The following is a 19,445-nucleotide window of genomic DNA, read 5'->3' on the forward strand; positions in this document are numbered from 1 at the left end:
GAAAAGTTTGAGCTCTTTCATAGCATCACAGTATGTGATGTTTAGAACAACAGTCAAAGCACTATATCTGACTCACTGTCCCAATGGATAACTTGTCATTCTTTGGAGTTTAGGATTGTGGGTTTGACTCCCATGTGGGATGTGGACAAGAGTATGGCTGTTCCTTTACTGTCAATGGAAATCTTGCTTTGAAAAAGACACTACACACTTGAAAAGTTTGAACCAATTCATAGCACCACAGTACTTAAGGTGATATTAAGAACAACAGCAAAAGTACTACATCTGACTCAAGTGTGCACAAATGGATAAGTTGCATCTAATTCTTTGGAGCTGAGGATTGTGGGTTCAAGTCCCATGTGGGATGTGGTCAAGAGTATGGCTGTTCCTTTACTGTCAATGGAAATCTTGCTTTGAAAAAGACACTACACACTTGAAAAGTTTGAACCAATTCATAGCATCACAGTACTTAAGGTAATATTAAGAACAACAGCAAAAGTACTACCTGACTAATGGATAAATTACAATTCTTTGGAGCTGAGGATTGTGGGTTCAACTCCCATGTAGACAAGAGTATGGCCATTCCGTTACAGTCAATGGTAATCTTTCTTGAAAAAGACAAACGCACTTGAAAGTTCGAGTCCCATCTGGGTTGTTGACAAGAGAATGGCTGTTGCATTACATTCAATGGAAATCTTGCTTTGAAAAAAGACACAACACACTTGAAAAGTTTGAGCCCATTCATAGCACCACAGTAGGTGATGTTAAGAACAACAGCCAAAGCACTATATCTGACTCACTGTCCCAATGGATAACTTGTCATTCTTTGGAGTTTAGGATTGTGGGTTTGACTCCCATGTGGGATGTGGACAAGAGTATGGCTGTTCCTTTACTGTCAATGGAAATCTTGCTTTGAAAAAGACACTACACACTTGAAAAGTTTGAGCCCTTTCATAGCATCCACAGTAGGTGATGTTAAGAACAACAGCTAAAGCACTATAACTGACTCACTGTCCCAATGGATAACTTGTCATTCTTTGGAGTTTAGGATTGTGGGTTTGACTTCCATGTGGGATGTGGACAAGAGTATGGCTGTTCCTTTACATGTCAATGGAAATCTTGCTTTGAAAAAGACACTACACACTTGAAAAGTTTGAGCCCTTTCATAGCACCACAGTAGGTGATGTTAAGAACAACAGCCAAAGCACTATATCTGACTCACTGTCCCAATGGATAACTTGTCATTCTTTGGAGTTTAGGATTGTGGGTTTGACTCCCATGTGGGATGTGGACAAGAGTATGGCTGTTCCTTTACTGTCAATGGAAATCTTGCTTTGAAAAAGACACTACACACTTGAAAAGTTTGAACCAATTCATAGCATCACGGTACTTAAGGTAATATTAAGAACAACAGCAAAAGTACTACCTGACTCAGAGGCATAATGGATAAATTACAATTCTTTGGAGCTGAGGATTGTGGGTTCAACTCCCTTGTAGACTAGAGTATGGCTTTTCTGTTACAGTCAATGGTAATCTTTCTTTGAAAAAAGACAAAACGCACTTGAAAAGTTCGAGTCCCATCTGGGTTGTTTACAAGAGAATGGCTGTTGCATTACATTCAATGGAATTCTTGCTTTGAAAAAAGACACAACACACTTGAAAAGTTTGAGCCCTTTCATAGCATCACAGTAGGTGATGTTAAGAGCAAAAGCACTATATCTGACTCACTGTCCCAATGGATAACTTGTCATTCTTTGGAGTTTAGGATTGTGGGTTTGACTGCCATGTGGGATGTGGACAAGAGTATGGCTGTTCCTTTACTGTCAATTGAAATCTTGCTTTGAAAAAGACACTACACACTTGAAAAGTTTGAACCAATTCATAGCATCACAGTACTTAAGGTAATATTAAGAACAACAGCAAAAGTACTACCTGACTAATGGATAAATTACAATTCTTTGGAGCTGAGGATTGTGGGTTCAACTCCCATGTAGACAAGAGTATGGCCATTCCGTTACAGTCAATGGTAATCTTTCTTTGAAAAAGACAAAACGCACTTGAAAAGTTCGAGTCCCATCTGGGTTGTTGACAAGAGAATGGCTGTTGCATTACATTCAATGGAAGTCTTGCTTTGAAAAAAGACACAACACACTTGAAAAGTTTGAGCTCTTTCATAGCATCACAGTATGTGATGTTTAGAACAACATTAAAAGTACTACATCTGACTAAGAGGCATAAAGGATAAGGCCTAATTCTTCAGAGCTGAGGATTGTGGGTACGAGTCCCATGTGGGTTGTTTAAATGTGTGTGGCTAGTTAATGGTAATCTTGCTTAAAAAAACACAACACAGTTGAAAAGTGTAATTATTTTTAAGCCATCTCAAAACATAAGCGGGTGTTAGGAACAACATTGTTATTGCTGCATCTGACCCAGTGGCCTAATGGATAAGGCATCAGCCTTCGGAGCTGAGGATTGTGGGTTCGAGTCCCATCTGGGTTGATGATGAAAGTATGGCTGTTCCTTTACAGTCAATGGAAATCTTGCTTTGAAAAAAGACACTACACACTTGAAAAGTTTGATCCCATTCATAGCACCACAGTAGGTGATGTTAAGAACAACAGTCAAAGCACTATATCTGACTCACTGTCCTAATGGATAACTTGTCATTCTTTCGAGTTTAGGATTGTGGGTTTGACTCCCATGTGGGATGTGGACAAGAGTATGGCTGTTCCTTTACAGTCAATGGAAATCTTGCTTTGAAAAAGACACTACACACTTGAAAAGTTTGAACCAATTCATAGCATCACGGTACTTAAGGTAATATTAAGAACAACAGCAAAAGTACTACCTGACTCAGAGGCATAATGGATAAATTACAATTCTTTGGAGCTGAGGATTGTGGGTTCAACTCCCTTGTAGACTAGAGTATGGCTTTTCTGTTACAGTCAATGGTAATCTTTCTTTGAAAAAGACAAAACGCACTTGAAAAGTTCGAGTCCCATCTGGGTTGTTTACAAGAGAATGGCTGTTGCATTACATTCAATGGAATTCTTGCTTTGAAAAAAGACACAACACACTTGAAAAGTTTGAGCCCTTTCATAGCATCACAGTAGGTGATGTTAAAAGCAAAAAGCACTATATCTGACTCACTGTCCCCATGAATAACTTGTCATTCTTTGGAGTTTAGGATTGTGGGTTTGACTCCCATGTGGGATGTGGTCAAGAGTATGGCTGTTCCTTTACTGTCAATGGAAATCTTGCTTTGAAAAAGACACTACACACTTGAAAAGTTTGAACCAATTCATAGCATCACGGTACTTAAGGTAATATTAAGAACAACAGCAAAAGTACTACCTGACTTCTCAAAACACAAGTGGGTGTTAGGAACAACATTGCTATTGTTGCATCTAATGGATAAGGCATCAGCCTTCGGAGCTGAGGATTGTGGGTTCAAGTCCCATGTGGAATGTGGTCAAGAATATGGCTGTTCCTTTACTGTCAATGGAAATCTTGCTTTGAAAAAGACACTACACACTTGAAAAGTTTGAACCAATTCATAGCATCACAGTACTTAAGGTAATATTAAGAACAACAGCAAAAGTACTACCTGACTAATGGATAAATTACAATTCTTTGGAGCTGAGGATTGTGGGTTCAACTCCCATGTAGACAAGAGTATGGCCATTCCGTTACAGTCAATGGTAATCTTTCTTTGAAAAAAGACAAAACGCACTTGAAAAGTTCGAGTCCCATCTGGGTTGTTGACAAGAGAATGGCTGTTGCATTACATTCAATGGAAGTCTTGCTTTGAAAAAAAGACACAACACACTTGAAAAGTTTGAGCCCATTCATAGCACCACAGTAGGTGATGTTAAGAACAACAGCCAAAGCACTATATCTGACTCACTGTCCCAATGGATAACTTGTCATTCTTTGGAGTTTAGGATTGTGGGTTTGACTCCCATGTGGGATGTGGACAAGAGTATGGCTGTTCCTTTACTGTCAAAGGAAATCTTGCTTTGAAAAAGACACTACACACTTGAAAAGTTTGAGCCCTTTCATAGCACCACAGTAGGTGATGTTAAGAACAACAGCCAAAGCACTATATCTGACTCACTGTCCCAATGGATAACTTGTCATTCTTTGGAGTTTAGGATTGTGGGTTTGACTTCCATGTGGGATGTGGACAAGAGTATGGCTGTTCCTTTACTGTCAATGGAAATCTTGCTTTGAAAAAGACACTACACACTTGAAAAGTTTGGCCCTTTCATAGCACCACAGTAGGTGATGTTAAGAACAACAGTCAAAGCACTATATCTGACTCACTGTCCCAATGGATAACTTGTCATTCTTTGGAGTTTAGGATTGTGGGTTTGACTCCCATGTGGGATGTGGACAAGAGTATGGCTGTTCCTTTACTGTCAATGGAAATCTTGCTTTGAAAAAGACACTACACACTTGAAAAGTTTGAACCAATTCATAGCATCACGGTACTTAAGGTAATATTAAGAACAACAGCAAAAGTACTACCTGACTCAGAGGCATAATGGATAAATTACAATTCTTTGGAGCTGAGGATTGTGGGTTCAACTCCCTTGTAGACTAGAGTATGGCTTTTCTGTTACAGTCAATGGTAATCTTTCTTTGAAAAAGACAAAACGCACTTGAAAAGTTCGAGTCCCATCTGGGTTGTTTACAAGAGAATGGCTGTTGCATTACATTCAATGGAATTCTTGCTTTGAAAAAAGACACAACACACTTGAAAAGTTTGAGCCCTTTCATAGCATCACAGTAGGTGATGTTAAAAGCAAAAGCACTATATCTGACTCACTGTCCCCATGAATAACTTGTCATTCTTTGGAGTTTAGGATTGTGGGTTTGACTCCCATGTGGGATGTGGTCAAGAGTATGGCTGTTCCTTTACTGTCAATGGAAATCTTGCTTTGAAAAAGACACTACACACTTGAAAAGTTTGAACCAATTCATAGCATCACAGTACTTAAGGTAATATTAAGAACAACTGCAAAAGTACTACCTGACTAATGGATAAATTACAATTCTTTGGAGCTGAGGATTGTGGGTTCAACTCCCATGTAGACAAGAGTATGGCCATTCCGTTACAGTCAATGGTAATCTTTCTTTGAAAAAAGACAAAACGCACTTGAAAAGTTCGAGTCCCATCTGGGTTGTTGACAAGAGAATGGCTGTTGCATTACATTCAATGGAAGTCTTGCTTTTAAAAAAAGACACAACACACTTGAAAAGTTTGAGCTCTTTCATAGCATCACAGTATATGATGTTTAGAACAACATTAAAAGTACTACATCTGACTAAGAGGCATAAAGGATAAGGCCTAATTCTTCAGAGCTGAGGATTGTGGGTACGAGTCCCATGTGGGTTGTTTAAATGTGTGTGGCTAGTTAATGGTAATCTTGCTTAAAAAAACACAACACAGTTGAAAAGTGTAATTATTTTTAAGCCATCTCAAAACATAAGCGGGTGTTAGGAACAACATTGTTATTGCTGCATCTGACCCAGTGGCCTAATGGATAAGGCATCAGCCTTCGGAGCTGAGGATTGTGGGTTTGAGTCCCATCTGGGTTGATGATGAAAGTATGGCTGTTCCTTTACAGTCAATGGAACTCTTGCTTTGAAAAAAGACACTACACACTTGAAAAGTTTGATCCCATTCATAGCACCACAGTAGGTGATGTTAAGAACAACAGTCAAAGCACTATTTCTGACTCACTGTCCCAATGGATAACTTGTCATTCTTTGGAGTTTAGGATTGTGGGTTTGACTCCCATGTGGGATGTGGACAAGAGTATGGCTGTTCCTTTACTGTCAATGGAAATCTTGCTTTGAAAAAGACACTACACACTTGAAAAGTTTGAACCAATTCATAGCATCACAGTACTTAAGGTAATATTAAGAACAACAGCAAAAGTACTACCTGACTCAGAGGCATAATGGATAAATTACAATTCTTTGGAGCTGAGGATTGTGGGTTCAACTCCCTTGTAGACTAGAGTATGGCTTTTCTGTTACAGTCAATGGTAATCTTTCTTTGAAAAAAGACAAAACGCACTTGAAAAGTTCGAGTCCCATCTGGGTTGTTTACAAGAGAATGGCTGTTGCATTACATTCAATGGAATTCTTGCTTTGAAAAAAGACACAACACACTTGAAAAGTTTGAGCCCTTTCATAGCATCACAGTAGGTGATGTTAAAAGCAAAAGCACTATATCTGACTCACTGTCCCCATGAATAACTTGTCATTCTTTGGAGTTTAGGATTGTGGGTTTGACTCCCATGTGGGATGTGGTCAAGAGTATGGCTGTTCCTTTACTGTCAATGGAAATCTTGCTTTGAAAAAGACACTACACACTTGAAAAGTTTGAACCAATTCATAGCATCACGGTACTTAAGGTAATATTAAGAACAACAGCAAAAGTACTACCTGACTTCTCAAAACACAAGTGGGTGTTAGGAACAACATTGCTATTGTTGCATCTAATGGATAAGGCATCAGCCTTCGGAGCTGAGGATTGTGGGTTCAAGTCCCATGTGGAATGTGGTCAAGAATATGGCTGTTCCTTTACTGTCAATGGAAATCTTGCTTTGAAAAAGACACTACACACTTGAAAAGTTTGAACCAATTCATAGCATCACAGTACTTAAGGTAATATTAAGAACAACAGCAAAAGTACTACCTGACTAATGGATAAATTACAATTCTTTGGAGCTGAGGATTGTGGGTTCAACTCCCATGTAGACAAGAGTATGGCCATTCCGTTACAGTCAATGGTAATCTTTCTTTGAAAAAGACAAAACGCACTTGAAAAGTTCGAGTCCCATCTGGGTTGTTGACAAGAGAATGGCTGTTGCATTACATTCAATGGAAGTCTTGCTTTGAAAAAAGACACAACACACTTGAAAAGTTTGAGCTCTTTCATAGCATCACAGTAGGTGATGTTAGAACAACAAAAAGCACTATATCTGACTCACTGTCCCCATGAATAACTTGTCATTCTTTGGAGTTTAGGATTGTGGGTTTGACTCCCATGTGGGATGTGGTCAAGAGTATGGCTGTTCCTTTACTGTCAATGGAAATCTTGCTTTGAAAAAGACACTACACACTTGAAAAGTTTGAACCAATTCATAGCATCACGGTACTTAAGGTAATATTAAGAACAACAGCAAAAGTACTACCTGACTCAGAGGCATAATGGATAAATTACAATTCTTTGGAGCTGAGGATTGTGGGTTCAACTCCCTTGTAGACTAGAGTATGGCTTTTCTGTTACAATCAATGGTAATCTTTCTTTGAAAAAAGACAAAACGCACTTGAAAAGTTCGAGTCCCATCTGGGTTGTTTACAAGAGAATGGCTGTTGCATTACATTCAATGGAATTCTTGCTTTGAAAAAAGACACAACACACTTGAAAAGTTTGAGCCCTTTCATAGCATCACAGTAGGTGATGTTAAAAGCAAAAAGCACTATATCTGACTCACTGTCCCCATGAATAACTTGTCATTCTTTGGAGTTTAGGATTGTGGGTTTGACTCCCATGTGGGATGTGGTCAAGAGTATGGCTGTTCCTTTACTGTCAATGGAAATCTTGCTTTGAAAAAGACACTACACACTTGAAAAGTTTGAACCAATTCATAGCATCACGGTACTTAAGGTAATATTAAGAACAACAGCAAAAGTACTACCTGACTTCTCAAAACACAAGTGGGTGTTAGGAACAACATTGCTATTGTTGCATCTAATGGATAAGGCATCAGCCTTTGGAGCTGAGGATTGTGGGTTCAAGTCCCATGTGGGATGTGGACAAGAGTATGGCTGTTCCTTTACAGTCAATGGAAATCTTGCTTTGAAAAAGACACTACACACTTGAAAAGTTTGGCCCTTTCATAGCACCACAGTAGGTGATGTTAAGAACAACAGTCAAAGCACTATATCTGACTCACTGTCCCAATGGATAACTTGTCATTCTTTGGAGTTTAGGATTGTGGGTTTGACTTCCATGTGGGATGTGGACAAGAGTATGGCTGTTCCTTTACAGTCAATGGAAATCTTGCTTTGAAAAAGACACTACACACTTGAAAAGTTTGGCCCTTTCATAGCACCACAGTAGGTGATGGTAAGAACAACAGCCAAAGCACTATATCTGACTCACTTTCCCAATGGATAACTTGTCATTCTTTGGAGTTTAGAATTGTGGTTTTGACTCCCATGTGGGATGTGGACAAGAGTATGGCTGTTCCTTTACTGTCAATGGAAATCTTGCTTTGAAAAAGACACTACACACTTGAAAAGTTTGAGCCCATTCATAGCACCACAGTAGGTGATGTTAAGAACAACAGCCAAAGCACTATATCTGACTCACTGTCCCAATGGATAACTTGTCATTCTTTGGAGTTTAGGATTGTGGGTTTGACTCCCATGTGGGATGTGGACAAGAGTATGGCTGTTCCTTTACTGTCAAAGGAAATCTTGCTTTGAAAAAGACACTACACACTTGAAAAGTTTGAGCCCTTTCATAGCACCACAGTAGGTGATGTTAAGAACAACAGCCAAAGCACTATATCTGACTCACTGTCCCAATGGATAACTTGTCATTCTTTGGAGTTTAGGATTGTGGGTTTGACTTCCATGTGGGATGTGGACAAGAGTATGGCTGTTCCTTTACAGTCAATGGAAATCTTGCTTTGAAAAAGACACTACACACTTGAAAAGTTTGGCCCTTTCATAGCACCACAGTAGGTGATGTTAAGAACAACAGCCAAAGCACTATATCTGACTCACTTTCCCAATGGATAACTTGTCATTCTTTGGAGTTTAGGATTGTGGTTTTGACTCCCATGTGGGATGTGGACAAGAGTATGGCTGTTCCTTTACTGTCAATGGAAATCTTGCTTTGAAAAAGACACTACACACTTGAAAAGTTTGAACCAATTCATAGCATCACGGTACTTAAGGTAATATTAAGAACAACAGCAAAAGTACTACCTGACTCAGAGGCATAATGGATAAATTACAATTCTTTGGAGCTGAGGATTGTGGGTTCAACTCCCATGTAGACAAGAGTATGGCTATTCTGTTACAGTCAATGGTAATCTTTCTTTGAAAAAGACAAAACGCACTTGAAAAGTTCGAGTCCCATCTGGGTTGTTGGCAAGAGAATGGCTGTTGCATTACATTCAATGGAAGTCTTGCTTTGAAAAAAAGACACAACACACTTGAAAAGTTTGAGCTCTTTCATAGCATCACAGTATGTGATGTTTAGAACAACATTAAAAGTACTACATCTGACTAAGAGGCATAAAGGATAAGGCCTAATTCTTCAGAGCTGAGGATTGTGGGTACGAGTTCCATGTGGGTTGTTTAAATATGTGTGGCTAGTTAATGGTAATTTTGCTTAAAAAACACAACACAGTTGAAAAGTGTAATTATTTTTAAGCCATCTCAAAACATAAGCGGGTGTTAGGAACAACATTGTTATTGCTGCATCTGTCCCAGTGGCCTAATGGATAAGGCATCAGCCTTTGGAGCTGAGGATTGTGGGTTCGAGTCCCATCTGGGTTGATGACGAAGGTATGGCTGTTCCTTTACAGTCAATGGAAATCTTGCTTTGAAAAAAGACACTACACACTTGAAAAGTTTGAACCAATTCATAGCATCACAGTATGTGATGTTTAGAACAACATTAAAAGTACTACATCTGACTAAGAGGCATAAAGGATACGGCCTAATTCTTCAGAGCTGAGGATTGTGGGTACGAGTCCCATGTGGGTTGTTTAAATATTTGTGGCAAGTTAATGGTAATCTTGCTTAAAAAAACACAACACAGTTGAAAAGTGTAATTATTTTTAAGCCATCTCAAAACATAAGCGGGTGTTAGGAACAACATTGTTATTGCTGCATCTGACCCAGTGGCCTAATGGATAAGGCATCAGCCTTCGGAGCTGAGGATTGTGGGTTCAAGTCCCATCTGGGTTGATGACGAAAGTATGGCTGTTCCTTTACAGTCAATGGAAATCTTGCTTTGAAAAAAGACACTACACACTTGAAAAGTTTGAGCCCTTTCATAGCACCATAGTAGGTGATGTTAAGAACAACAGCCAAAGCACTATATCTGACTCACTGTCCCAATGGATAACTTGTCATTCTTTGGAGTTTAGGATTGTGGGTTTGACTCCATTGTGGGATGTGGTCAAGAATATGGCTGTTCCTTTACTATCAATGGAAATCTTGCTTTGAAAAAGACACTACACACTTGAAAAGTTTGAACCAATTCATAGCATCACAGTACTTAAGGTAATATTAAGAACAACAGCAAAAGTACTGCCTGACTAATGGATAAATTACAATTCTTTGGAGCTGAGGATTGTGGGTTCAACACCCATGTAGACAAGAGTATGGCTATTCCGTTACAGTCAATGGTAATCTTTCTTTGAAAAAAGACAAAATGCAGTTGAAAAGTTCGAGTCCCATCTGGGTTGTTGACAAGAGAATGGCTGTTGCATTACATTCAATGGAAGTCTTGCTTTGAAAAAAAGACACAACACACTTGAAAAGTTTGAGCCCTTTCATAGCATCACAGTATGTGATGTTTAGAACAACATTAAAAGTACTACATCTGACTAAGAGGCATAAAGGATACGGCCTAATTCTTCAGAGCTGAGGATTGTGGGTACGAGTTCCATGTGGGTTGTTTAAATGTGTGTGTCTAGTTAATGGTAATCTTGCTTAAAAAAACTCAACACAGTTGAAAAGTGTAATTATTTTTAAGCCATCTCAAAACATAAGCGGGTGTTAGGAACAACATTGTTATTGTTGCATCTAATGGATAAGGCATCAGCCTTCGGAGCTGAGGATTGTGGGTTGTGGGTCTGACTCCCATGTGGGATGTGGACAAGAGTATGGCTGTTCCTTTACAGTCAATGGAAATCTTGCTTTGAAAAAAGACACTACACACTTGAAAAGTTTGAGCCCTTTCATAGCACCACAGTAGGTGATGTTAAGAACAACAGCCAAAGCACTATATCTGACTCACTGTCCCAATGGATAACTTGTCGTTCTTTGTAGTTTAGGATTGTGGGTTTGACTCCCATGTGGGATGTGGACAAGAGTATGGCTGTTCCTTTACTGTCAATGGAAATCTTGCTTTGAAAAAAGACACTACACACTTGAAAAGTTTGAGCCCATTCATAGCACCACAGTAGGTGATGTTAAGAACAACAGCCAAAGCACTATATCTGACTCACTGTCCCAATGGATAACTTGTCATTCTTTGGAGTTTAGGATTGTGGGTTTGACTCCCATGTGGGATGTGGACAAGAGTATGGCTGTTCCTTTACAGTCAATGGAAATCTTGCTTTGAAAAAAGACACTACACACTTGAAAAGTTTGAGCCCTTTCATAGCACCACAGTAGGTGATGTTAAGAACAACAGCCAAAGCACTATATCTGACTCACTGTCCCAATGGACAAGAGTATGGCTGTTCCTTTACAGTCAATGGAAATCTTGCTTTGAAAAAGACACTACACACTTGAAAAGTTTGAACCAATTCATAGCATCACGGTACTTAAGGTAATATTAAGAACAACAGCAAAAGTACTACCTGACTAAGAGGCATAATGGATAAATTACAATTCTTTGGAGCTGAGGATTGTGGGTTCAACTCCCTTGTAGACTAGAGTATGGCCATTCCGTTACAGTCAATGGTAATCTTTATTTGAAAAAAGACAAAATGCAGTTGAAAAGTTCGAGTCCCATCTGGGTTGTTGACAAGAGAATGGCTGTTGCATTACATTCAATGGAAGTCTTGCTTTGAAAAAAAGACACAACACACTTGAAAAGTTTGAGCCCTTTCATAGCATCACAGTATGTGATGTTTAGAACAACATTAAAAGTACTACATCTGACTAAGAGGCATAAAGGATACGGCCTAATTCTTCAGAGCTGAGGATTGTGGGTACGAGTTCCATGTGGGTTGTTTAAATGTGTGTGTCTAGTTAATGGTAATCTTGCTTAAAAAAACACAACACAGTTGAAAAGTGTAATTATTTTTAAGCCATCTCAAAACATAAGCGGGTGTTAGGAACAACATTGTTATTGCTGCATCTGACCCAGTGGCCTAATGGATAAGGCATCAGCCTTTGGAGCTGAGGATTGTGGGTTCAAGTCCCATCTGGGTTGATGACGAAGGTATGGCTGTTCCTTTACAGTCAATGGAAATCTTGCTTTGAAAAAAGACACTACACACTTGAAAAGTTTGAGCCCTTTCATAGCACCACAGTAGGTGATGTTAAGAACAACAGCCAAAGCACTATATCTGACTCACTGTCCCAATGGATAACTTGTCGTTCTTTGTAGTTTAGGATTGTGGGTTTGACTCCCATGTGGGATGTGGACAAGAGTATGGCTGTTCCTTTACTGTCAATGGAAATCTTGCTTTGAAAAAGACACTACACACTTGAAAAGTTTGAGCCCATTCATAGCACCACAGTAGGTGATGTTAAGAACAACAGCCAAAGTACTATATCTGACTCACTGTCCCAATGGATAACTTGTCATTCTTTGGAGTTTAGGATTGTGGGTTTGACTCCCATGTGGGATGTGGACAAGAGTATGGCTGTTCCTTTACTGTCAATGGAAATCTTGCTTTGAAAAAGACACTACACACTTGAAAAGTTTGAGCCCTTTCATAGCACCACAGTAGGTGATGTTAAGAACAACAGCCAAAGCACTATATCTGACTCACTGTCCCAATGGATAACTTGTCATTCTTTGGAGTTTAGGATTGTGGGTTTGACTTCCATGTGGGATGTGGACAAGAGTATGGCTGTTCCTTTACAGTCAATGGAAATCTTGCTTTGAAAAAGACACTACACACTTGAAAAGTTTGAGCCCTTTCATAGCACCACAGTAGGTGATGTTAAGAACAACAGCCAAAGCACTATATCTGACTCACTGTCCCAATGGATAACTTGTCATTCTTTGGAGTTTAGGATTGTGGGTTTGACTTCCATGTGGGATGTGGACAAGAGTATGGCTGTTCCTTTACTGTCAATGGAAATCTTGCTTTGAAAAAGACACTACACACTTGAAAAGTTTGAACCAATTCATAGCATCACGGTACTTAAGGTAATATTAAGAACAACAGCAAAAGTACTACCTGACTTCTCAAAACACAAGCGGGTGTTAGGAACAACATTGCTATTGTTGCATCTAATGGATAAGGCATCAGCCTTTGGAGCTGAGGATTGTGGGTTCAAGTCCCATGTGGAATGTGGTCAAGAATATGGCTGTTCCTTTACTGTCAATGGAAATCTTGCTTTGAAAAAGACACTACACACTTGAAAAGTTTGAACCAATTCATAGCATCACAGTACTTAAGGTAATATTAAGAACAACAGCAAAAGTACTACCTGACTCAGAGGCATAATGGATAAATTACAATTCTTTGGAGCTGAGGATTGTGGGTTCAACTCCCATGTAGACAAGAGTATGGCTATTCCGTTACAGTCAATGGTAATCTTTCTTTGAAAAAAGACAAAACGCACTTGAAAAGTTCGAGTCCCATCTGGGTTGTTGGCAAGAGAATGGCTGTTGCATTACATTCAATGGAAGTCTTGCTTTGAAAAAAAGACACAACACACTTGAAAAGTTTGAGCTCTTTCATAGCATCACAGTATGTGATGTTTAGAACAACATTAAAAGTACTACATCTGACTAAGAGGCATAAAGGATAAGGCCTAATTCTTCAGAGCTGAGGATTGTGGGTACGAGTTCCATGTGGGTTGTTTAAATATGTGTGGCTAGTTAATGGTAATCTTGCTTAAAAAAACACAACACAGTTGAAAAGTGTAATTATTTTTAAGCCATCTCAAAACATAAGCGGGTGTTAGGAACAACATTGTTATTGCTGCATCTGACCCAGTGGCCTAATGGATAAGGCATCAGCCTTTGGAGCTGAGGATGGTGGGTTCGAGTCCCATCTGGGTTGATGACGAAGGTATGGCTGTTCCTTTACAGTCAATGGAAATCTTGCTTTGAAAAAAGACACTACACACTTGAAAAGTTTGAACCAATTCATAGCATCACAGTATGTGATGTTTAGAACAACATTAAAAGTACTACATCTGACTAAGAGGCATAAAGGCTACGGCCTAATTCTTCAGAGCTGAGGATTGTGGGTACGAGTCCCATGTGGGTTGTTTAAATATTTGTGGCAAGTTAATGGTAATCTTGCTTAAAAAAACACAACACAGTTGAAAAGTGTAATTATTTTTAAGCCATCTTAAAACACAAGAGGGTTTTAGGAACAACATTGCTATTGTTGCATCTAATGGATAAGGCATCAGCCTTCGGAGCTGAGGATTGTGGGTTCAAGTCCCATCTGGGTTGATGACGAAGGTATGGCTGTTCCTTTACAGTCAATGGAAATCTTGCTTTGAAAAAAGACACTACACACTTGAAAAGTTTGAGCCCTTTCATAGCACCACAGTAGGTGATGTTAAGAACAACAGCCAAAGCACTATATCTGACTCACTGTCCCAATGGATAACTTGTCATTCTTTGGAGTTTAGGATTGTGGGTTTGACTCCATTGTGGGATGTGGTCAAGAATATGGCTGTTCCTTTACTATCAATGGAAATCTTGCTTTGAAAAAGACACTACACACTTGAAAAGTTTGAACCAATTCATAGCATCACAGTACTTAAGGTAATATTAAGAACAACAGCAAAAGTACTACCTGACTAATGGATAAATTACAATTCTTTGGAGCTGAGGATTGTGGGTTCAACACCCATGTAGACAAGAGTATGGCTATTCCGTTACAGTCAATGGTAATCTTTCTTTGAAAAAAGACAAAATGCAGTTGAAAAGTTCGAGTCCCATCTGGGTTGTTGACAAGAGAATGGCTGTTGCATTACATTCAATGGAAGTCTTGCTTTGAAAAAAGACACAACACACTTGAAAAGTTTGAGCTCTTTCATAGCATCACAGTATGTGATGTTTAGAACAACATTAAAAGTACTACATCTGACTAAGAGGCATAAAGGATACGGCCTAATTCTTCAGAGCTGAGGATTGTGGGTACGAGTTCCATGTGGGTTGTTTAAATGTGTGTGTCTAGTTAATGGTAATCTTGCTTAAAAAACACAACACAGTTGAAAAGTGTAATTATTTTTAAGCCATCTCAAAACATAAGCGGGTGTTAGGAACAACATTGTTATTGTTGCATCTAATGGATAAGGCATCAGCCTTCGGAGCTGAGGATTGTGGGTTGTGGGTTTGACTCCCATGTGGGATGTGGACAAGAGTATGGCTGTTCCTTTACAGTCAATGGAAATCTTGCTTTGAAAAAAGACACTACACACTTGAAAAGTTTGAGCCCTTTCATAGCACCACAGTAGGTGATGTTAAGAACAACAGCCAAAGCACTATATCTGACTCACTGTCCCAATGGATAACTTGTCGTTCTTTGTAGTTTAGGATTGTGGGTTTGACTCCCATGTGGGATGTGGACAAGAGTATGGCTGTTCCTTTACTGTCAATGGAAATCTTGCTTTGAAAAAGACACTACACACTTGAAAAGTTTGAGCCCATTCATAGCACCACAGTAGGTGATGTTAAGAACAACAGCCAAAGCACTATATCTGACTCACTGTCCCAATGGATAACTTGTCATTCTTTGGAGTTTAGGATTGTGGGTTTGACTCCCATGTGGGATGTGGACAAGAGTATGGCTGTTCCTTTACAGTCAATGGAAATCTTGCTTTGAAAAAGACACTACACACTTGAAAAGTTTGGCCCTTTCATAGCACCACAGTAGGTGATGTTAAGAACAACAGCCAAAGCACTATATCTGACTCACTGTCCCAATGGATAACTTGTCATTCTTTGGAGTTTAGGATTGTGGGTTTGACTCCCATGTGGGATGTGGACAAGAGTATGGCTGTTCCTTTACTGTCAATGGAAATCTTGCTTTGAAAAAGACACTACACACTTGAAAAGTTTGAACCAATTCATAGCATCACGGTACTTAAGGTAATATTAAGAACAACAGCAAAAGTACTACCTGACTCAGAGGCATAATGGATAAATTACAATTCTTTGGAGCTGAGGATTGTGGGTTCAACTCCCTTGTAGACTAGAGTATGGCCATTCCGTTACAGTCAATGGTAATCTTTCTTTGAAAAAGACAAAACGCACTTGAAAAGTTCGAGTCCCATCTGGGTTGTTTACAAGAGAATGGCTGTTGCATTACATTCAATGGAATTCTTGCTTTGAAAAAAGACACAACACACTTGAAAAGTTTGAGTCCTTTCATAGCATCACAGTAGGTGATGTTAAAAGCAAAAGCACTATATCTGACTCACTGTCCCAATGGATAACTTGTCATTCTTTGGAGTTTAGGATTGTGGGTTTGACTCCCATGTGGGATGTGGACAAGAGTATGGCTGTTCCTTTACTGTCAATGGAAATCTTGCTTTGAAAAAAGACACTACACACTTGAAAAGTTTGAACCAATTCATAGCATCACGGTACTTAAGGTAATATTAAGAACAACAGCAAAAGTACTACCTGACTCAGAGGCATAATGGATAAATTACAATTCTTTGGAGCTGAGGATTGTGGGTTCAACTCCCTTGTAGACTAGAGTATGGCCATTCCGTTACAGTCAATGGTAATCTTTCTTTGAAAAAGACAAAACGCACTTGAAAAGTTCGAGTCCCATCTGGGTTGTTTACAAGAGAATGGCTGTTGCATTACATTCAATGGAATTCTTGCTTTGAAAAAAGATACAACACACTTGAAAAGTTTGAGTCCTTTCATAGCATCACAGTAGGTGATGTTAAAAGCAAAAGCACTATATCTGACTCACTGTCCCAATGGATAGTGGATGTTAAGAACATAATGGATAATGGATGTTAAGAACAACAGCCAAAGCGCTATATCTGACTCACTGTCCCAATGGATAACTTGTCATTCTTTGGAGTTTAGGATTGTGGGTTTGACTCCCATGTGGGATGTGGACAAGAGTATGGCTGTTCCTTTACTGTCAATGGAAATCTTGCTTTGAAAAAAGACACTACACACTTGAAAAGTTTGAGCCCATTCATAGCACCACAGTATATGATGTTTAGAACAACATTAAAAGTACTACATCTGACTAAGAGGCATAAAGGATAAGGCCTAATTCTTCAGAGCTGAGGATTGTGGGTACGAGTCCCATGTGGGTTGTTTAAATGTGTGTGGCTAGTTAATGGTAATCTTGCTTAAAAAACACAACACAGTTGAAAAGTGTAATTATTTTTAAGCCATCTCAAAACATAAGCGGGTGTTAGGAACAACATTGTTTTTGCTGCATCTGACCCAGTGGCCTAATGGATAAGGCATCAGCCTTCAGAGCTGAGGATTGTGGGTTCAAGTCCCATCTGGGTTGATGACGGAGGTATGGCTGTTCCTTTACAGTCAATGGAAATCTTGCTTTGAAAAAAGACACTACACACTTGAAAAGTTTGAGCCCTTTCATAGCACCACAGTAGGTGATGTTAAGAACAACAGCCAAAGCACTATATCTGACTCACTGTCCCAATGGATAACTTGTCATTCTTTGGAGTTTAGGATTGTGGGTTTGACTCCCATGTGGGATGTGGACAAGAGTATGGCTGTTCCTTTACTGTCAATGGAAATCTTGCTTTGAAAAAAGACACTACACACTTGAAAAGTTTGAGCCCTTTCATAGCACCACAGTAGGTGATGTTAAAAGCAAAAGCACTATATCTGACTCACTGTCCCAATGGATAGTGGATGTTAAGAACATAATGGATAATGGATGTTAAGAACAACAGCCAAAGCACTACATCTGACTCACTGTCCCAATGGATAACTTGTCGTTCTTTGGAGTTTAGGATTGTGGGTTTGACTCCCATGTGGGATGTGGACAAGAGTATGGGTGTTCCTTTACTGTCAATGGAAATCTTGCTTTGAAAAAAGACACTACACACTTGAAAAGTTTGAGCCCTTTCATAGCACCACAGTAGGTGATGTTAAGAACAACAGCCAAAGCACTATGTCTGACTCACTGTCCCAATGGATAACTTGTCATTCTTTGGAGTTTAGGATTGTGGGTTTGACTCCCATGTGGGATGTGGACAAGAGTATGGCTGTTCCTTTACTGTCAATGGAAATCTTGCTTTGAAAAAGACACTACACACTTGAAAAGTTTGAACCAATTCATAGCATCACAGTACTTAAGGTAATATTAAGAACAACAGCAAAAGTACTACCTGACTAATGGATAAATTACAATTCTTTGGAGCTGAGGATTGTGGGTTCAACTCCCATGTGGACAAGAGTATGGCCATTCCGTTACAGTCAATGGTAATCTTTCTTTGAAAAAGACAAAACGCACTTGAAAAGTTCGAGTCCCATCTGGGTTGTTGACAAGAGAATGGCTGTTGCATTACATTCAATGGAAGTCTTGCTTTGAAAAAAAGACACAACACACTTGAAAAGTTTGAGCTCTTTCATAGCATCACAGTATGTGATGTTCAGAACAACATTAAAAGTACTACATCTGACTAAGAGGCATAAAGGATAAGGCCTAATTCTTCAGAGCTGAGGATTGTGGGTACGAGTCCCATGTGGGTTGTTTAAATATGTGTGGCTAGTTAATGGTAATCTTGCTTAAAAAAACACAACACAGTTGAAAAGTGTAATTATTTTTAAGCCATCTCAAAACATAAGCGGGTGTTAGGAACAACATTGCTATTGTTGCATCTAATGGATAAGGCATCAGCCTTCGGAGCTGAGGATTGTGGGTTCAAGTCCCATGTGGAATGTGGTCAAGAATATGGCTGTTCCTTTACTGTCAATGGAAATCTTGCTTTGAAAAAGACACTACACACTTGAAAAGTTTGAACCAATTCATAGCATCACGGTACTTAAGGTAATATTAAGAACAACAGCAAAAGTACTACCTGACTCAGAGGCATAATGGATAAATTACAATTCTTTGGAGCTGAGGATTGTGGGTTCAACTCCCTTGTAGACTAGAGTATGGCTTTTCTGTTACAGTCAATGGTAATCTTTCTTTGAAAAAAGACAAAACGCACTTGAAAAGTTCGAGTCCCATCTGGGTTGTTTACAAGAGAATGGCTGTTGCATTACATTCAATGGAAGTCTTGCTTTGAAAAAAGACACAACACACTTGAAAAGTTTGAGCCCTTTCATAGCATCACAGTAGGTGATGTTAAAAGCAAAAGCACTATATCTGACTCACTGTCCCAATGAATAACTTGTCATTCTTTGCAGTTTAGGATTGTGGGTTTGACTCCCATGTGGGATGTGGACAAGAGTATGGCTGTTCCTTTACTGTCAATGGAAATCTTGCTTTGAAAAAGACACTACACACTTGAAA

The 19,445-nt window shown here is 39.2% G+C and overlaps 6 non-coding genes across 6 annotated transcripts; all 6 read left to right on the forward strand.

The window, feature by feature from the left end:
* The first annotated feature begins 2,423 nt into the window (after nt 1-2,423).
* On the forward strand, nt 2,424-2,496 carry trnar-ucg (transfer RNA arginine (anticodon UCG)). Its single transcript has one exon. It is a non-coding gene; the product is annotated as a tRNA-Arg (tRNA).
* A 3,032-nt stretch (nt 2,497-5,528) lies between these two features.
* On the forward strand, nt 5,529-5,601 carry trnar-ucg (transfer RNA arginine (anticodon UCG)). The gene has a single exon. It is a non-coding gene; the product is annotated as a tRNA-Arg (tRNA).
* Nucleotides 5,602-9,518: 3,917 nt separating this feature from the next.
* trnaq-uug (transfer RNA glutamine (anticodon UUG)) lies at nt 9,519-9,597 on the forward strand. The gene has a single exon. It is a non-coding gene; the product is annotated as a tRNA-Gln (tRNA).
* A 335-nt stretch (nt 9,598-9,932) lies between these two features.
* trnar-ucg (transfer RNA arginine (anticodon UCG)) lies at nt 9,933-10,005 on the forward strand. Its single transcript has one exon. It is a non-coding gene; the product is annotated as a tRNA-Arg (tRNA).
* Nucleotides 10,006-12,135: 2,130 nt separating this feature from the next.
* Nucleotides 12,136-12,208, forward strand: trnaq-uug (transfer RNA glutamine (anticodon UUG)). Its single transcript has one exon. It is a non-coding gene; the product is annotated as a tRNA-Gln (tRNA).
* Nucleotides 12,209-13,945: 1,737 nt separating this feature from the next.
* On the forward strand, nt 13,946-14,018 carry trnaq-uug (transfer RNA glutamine (anticodon UUG)). The gene has a single exon. It is a non-coding gene; the product is annotated as a tRNA-Gln (tRNA).
* Nucleotides 14,019-19,445: the final 5,427 nt, after the last annotated feature.

The sequence above is a fragment of the Xyrauchen texanus genome, chromosome 29 (assembly GCF_025860055.1).
Source record: "Xyrauchen texanus isolate HMW12.3.18 chromosome 29, RBS_HiC_50CHRs, whole genome shotgun sequence".
NCBI classification, from domain to species: Eukaryota; Metazoa; Chordata; class Actinopteri; order Cypriniformes; family Catostomidae; genus Xyrauchen; species Xyrauchen texanus.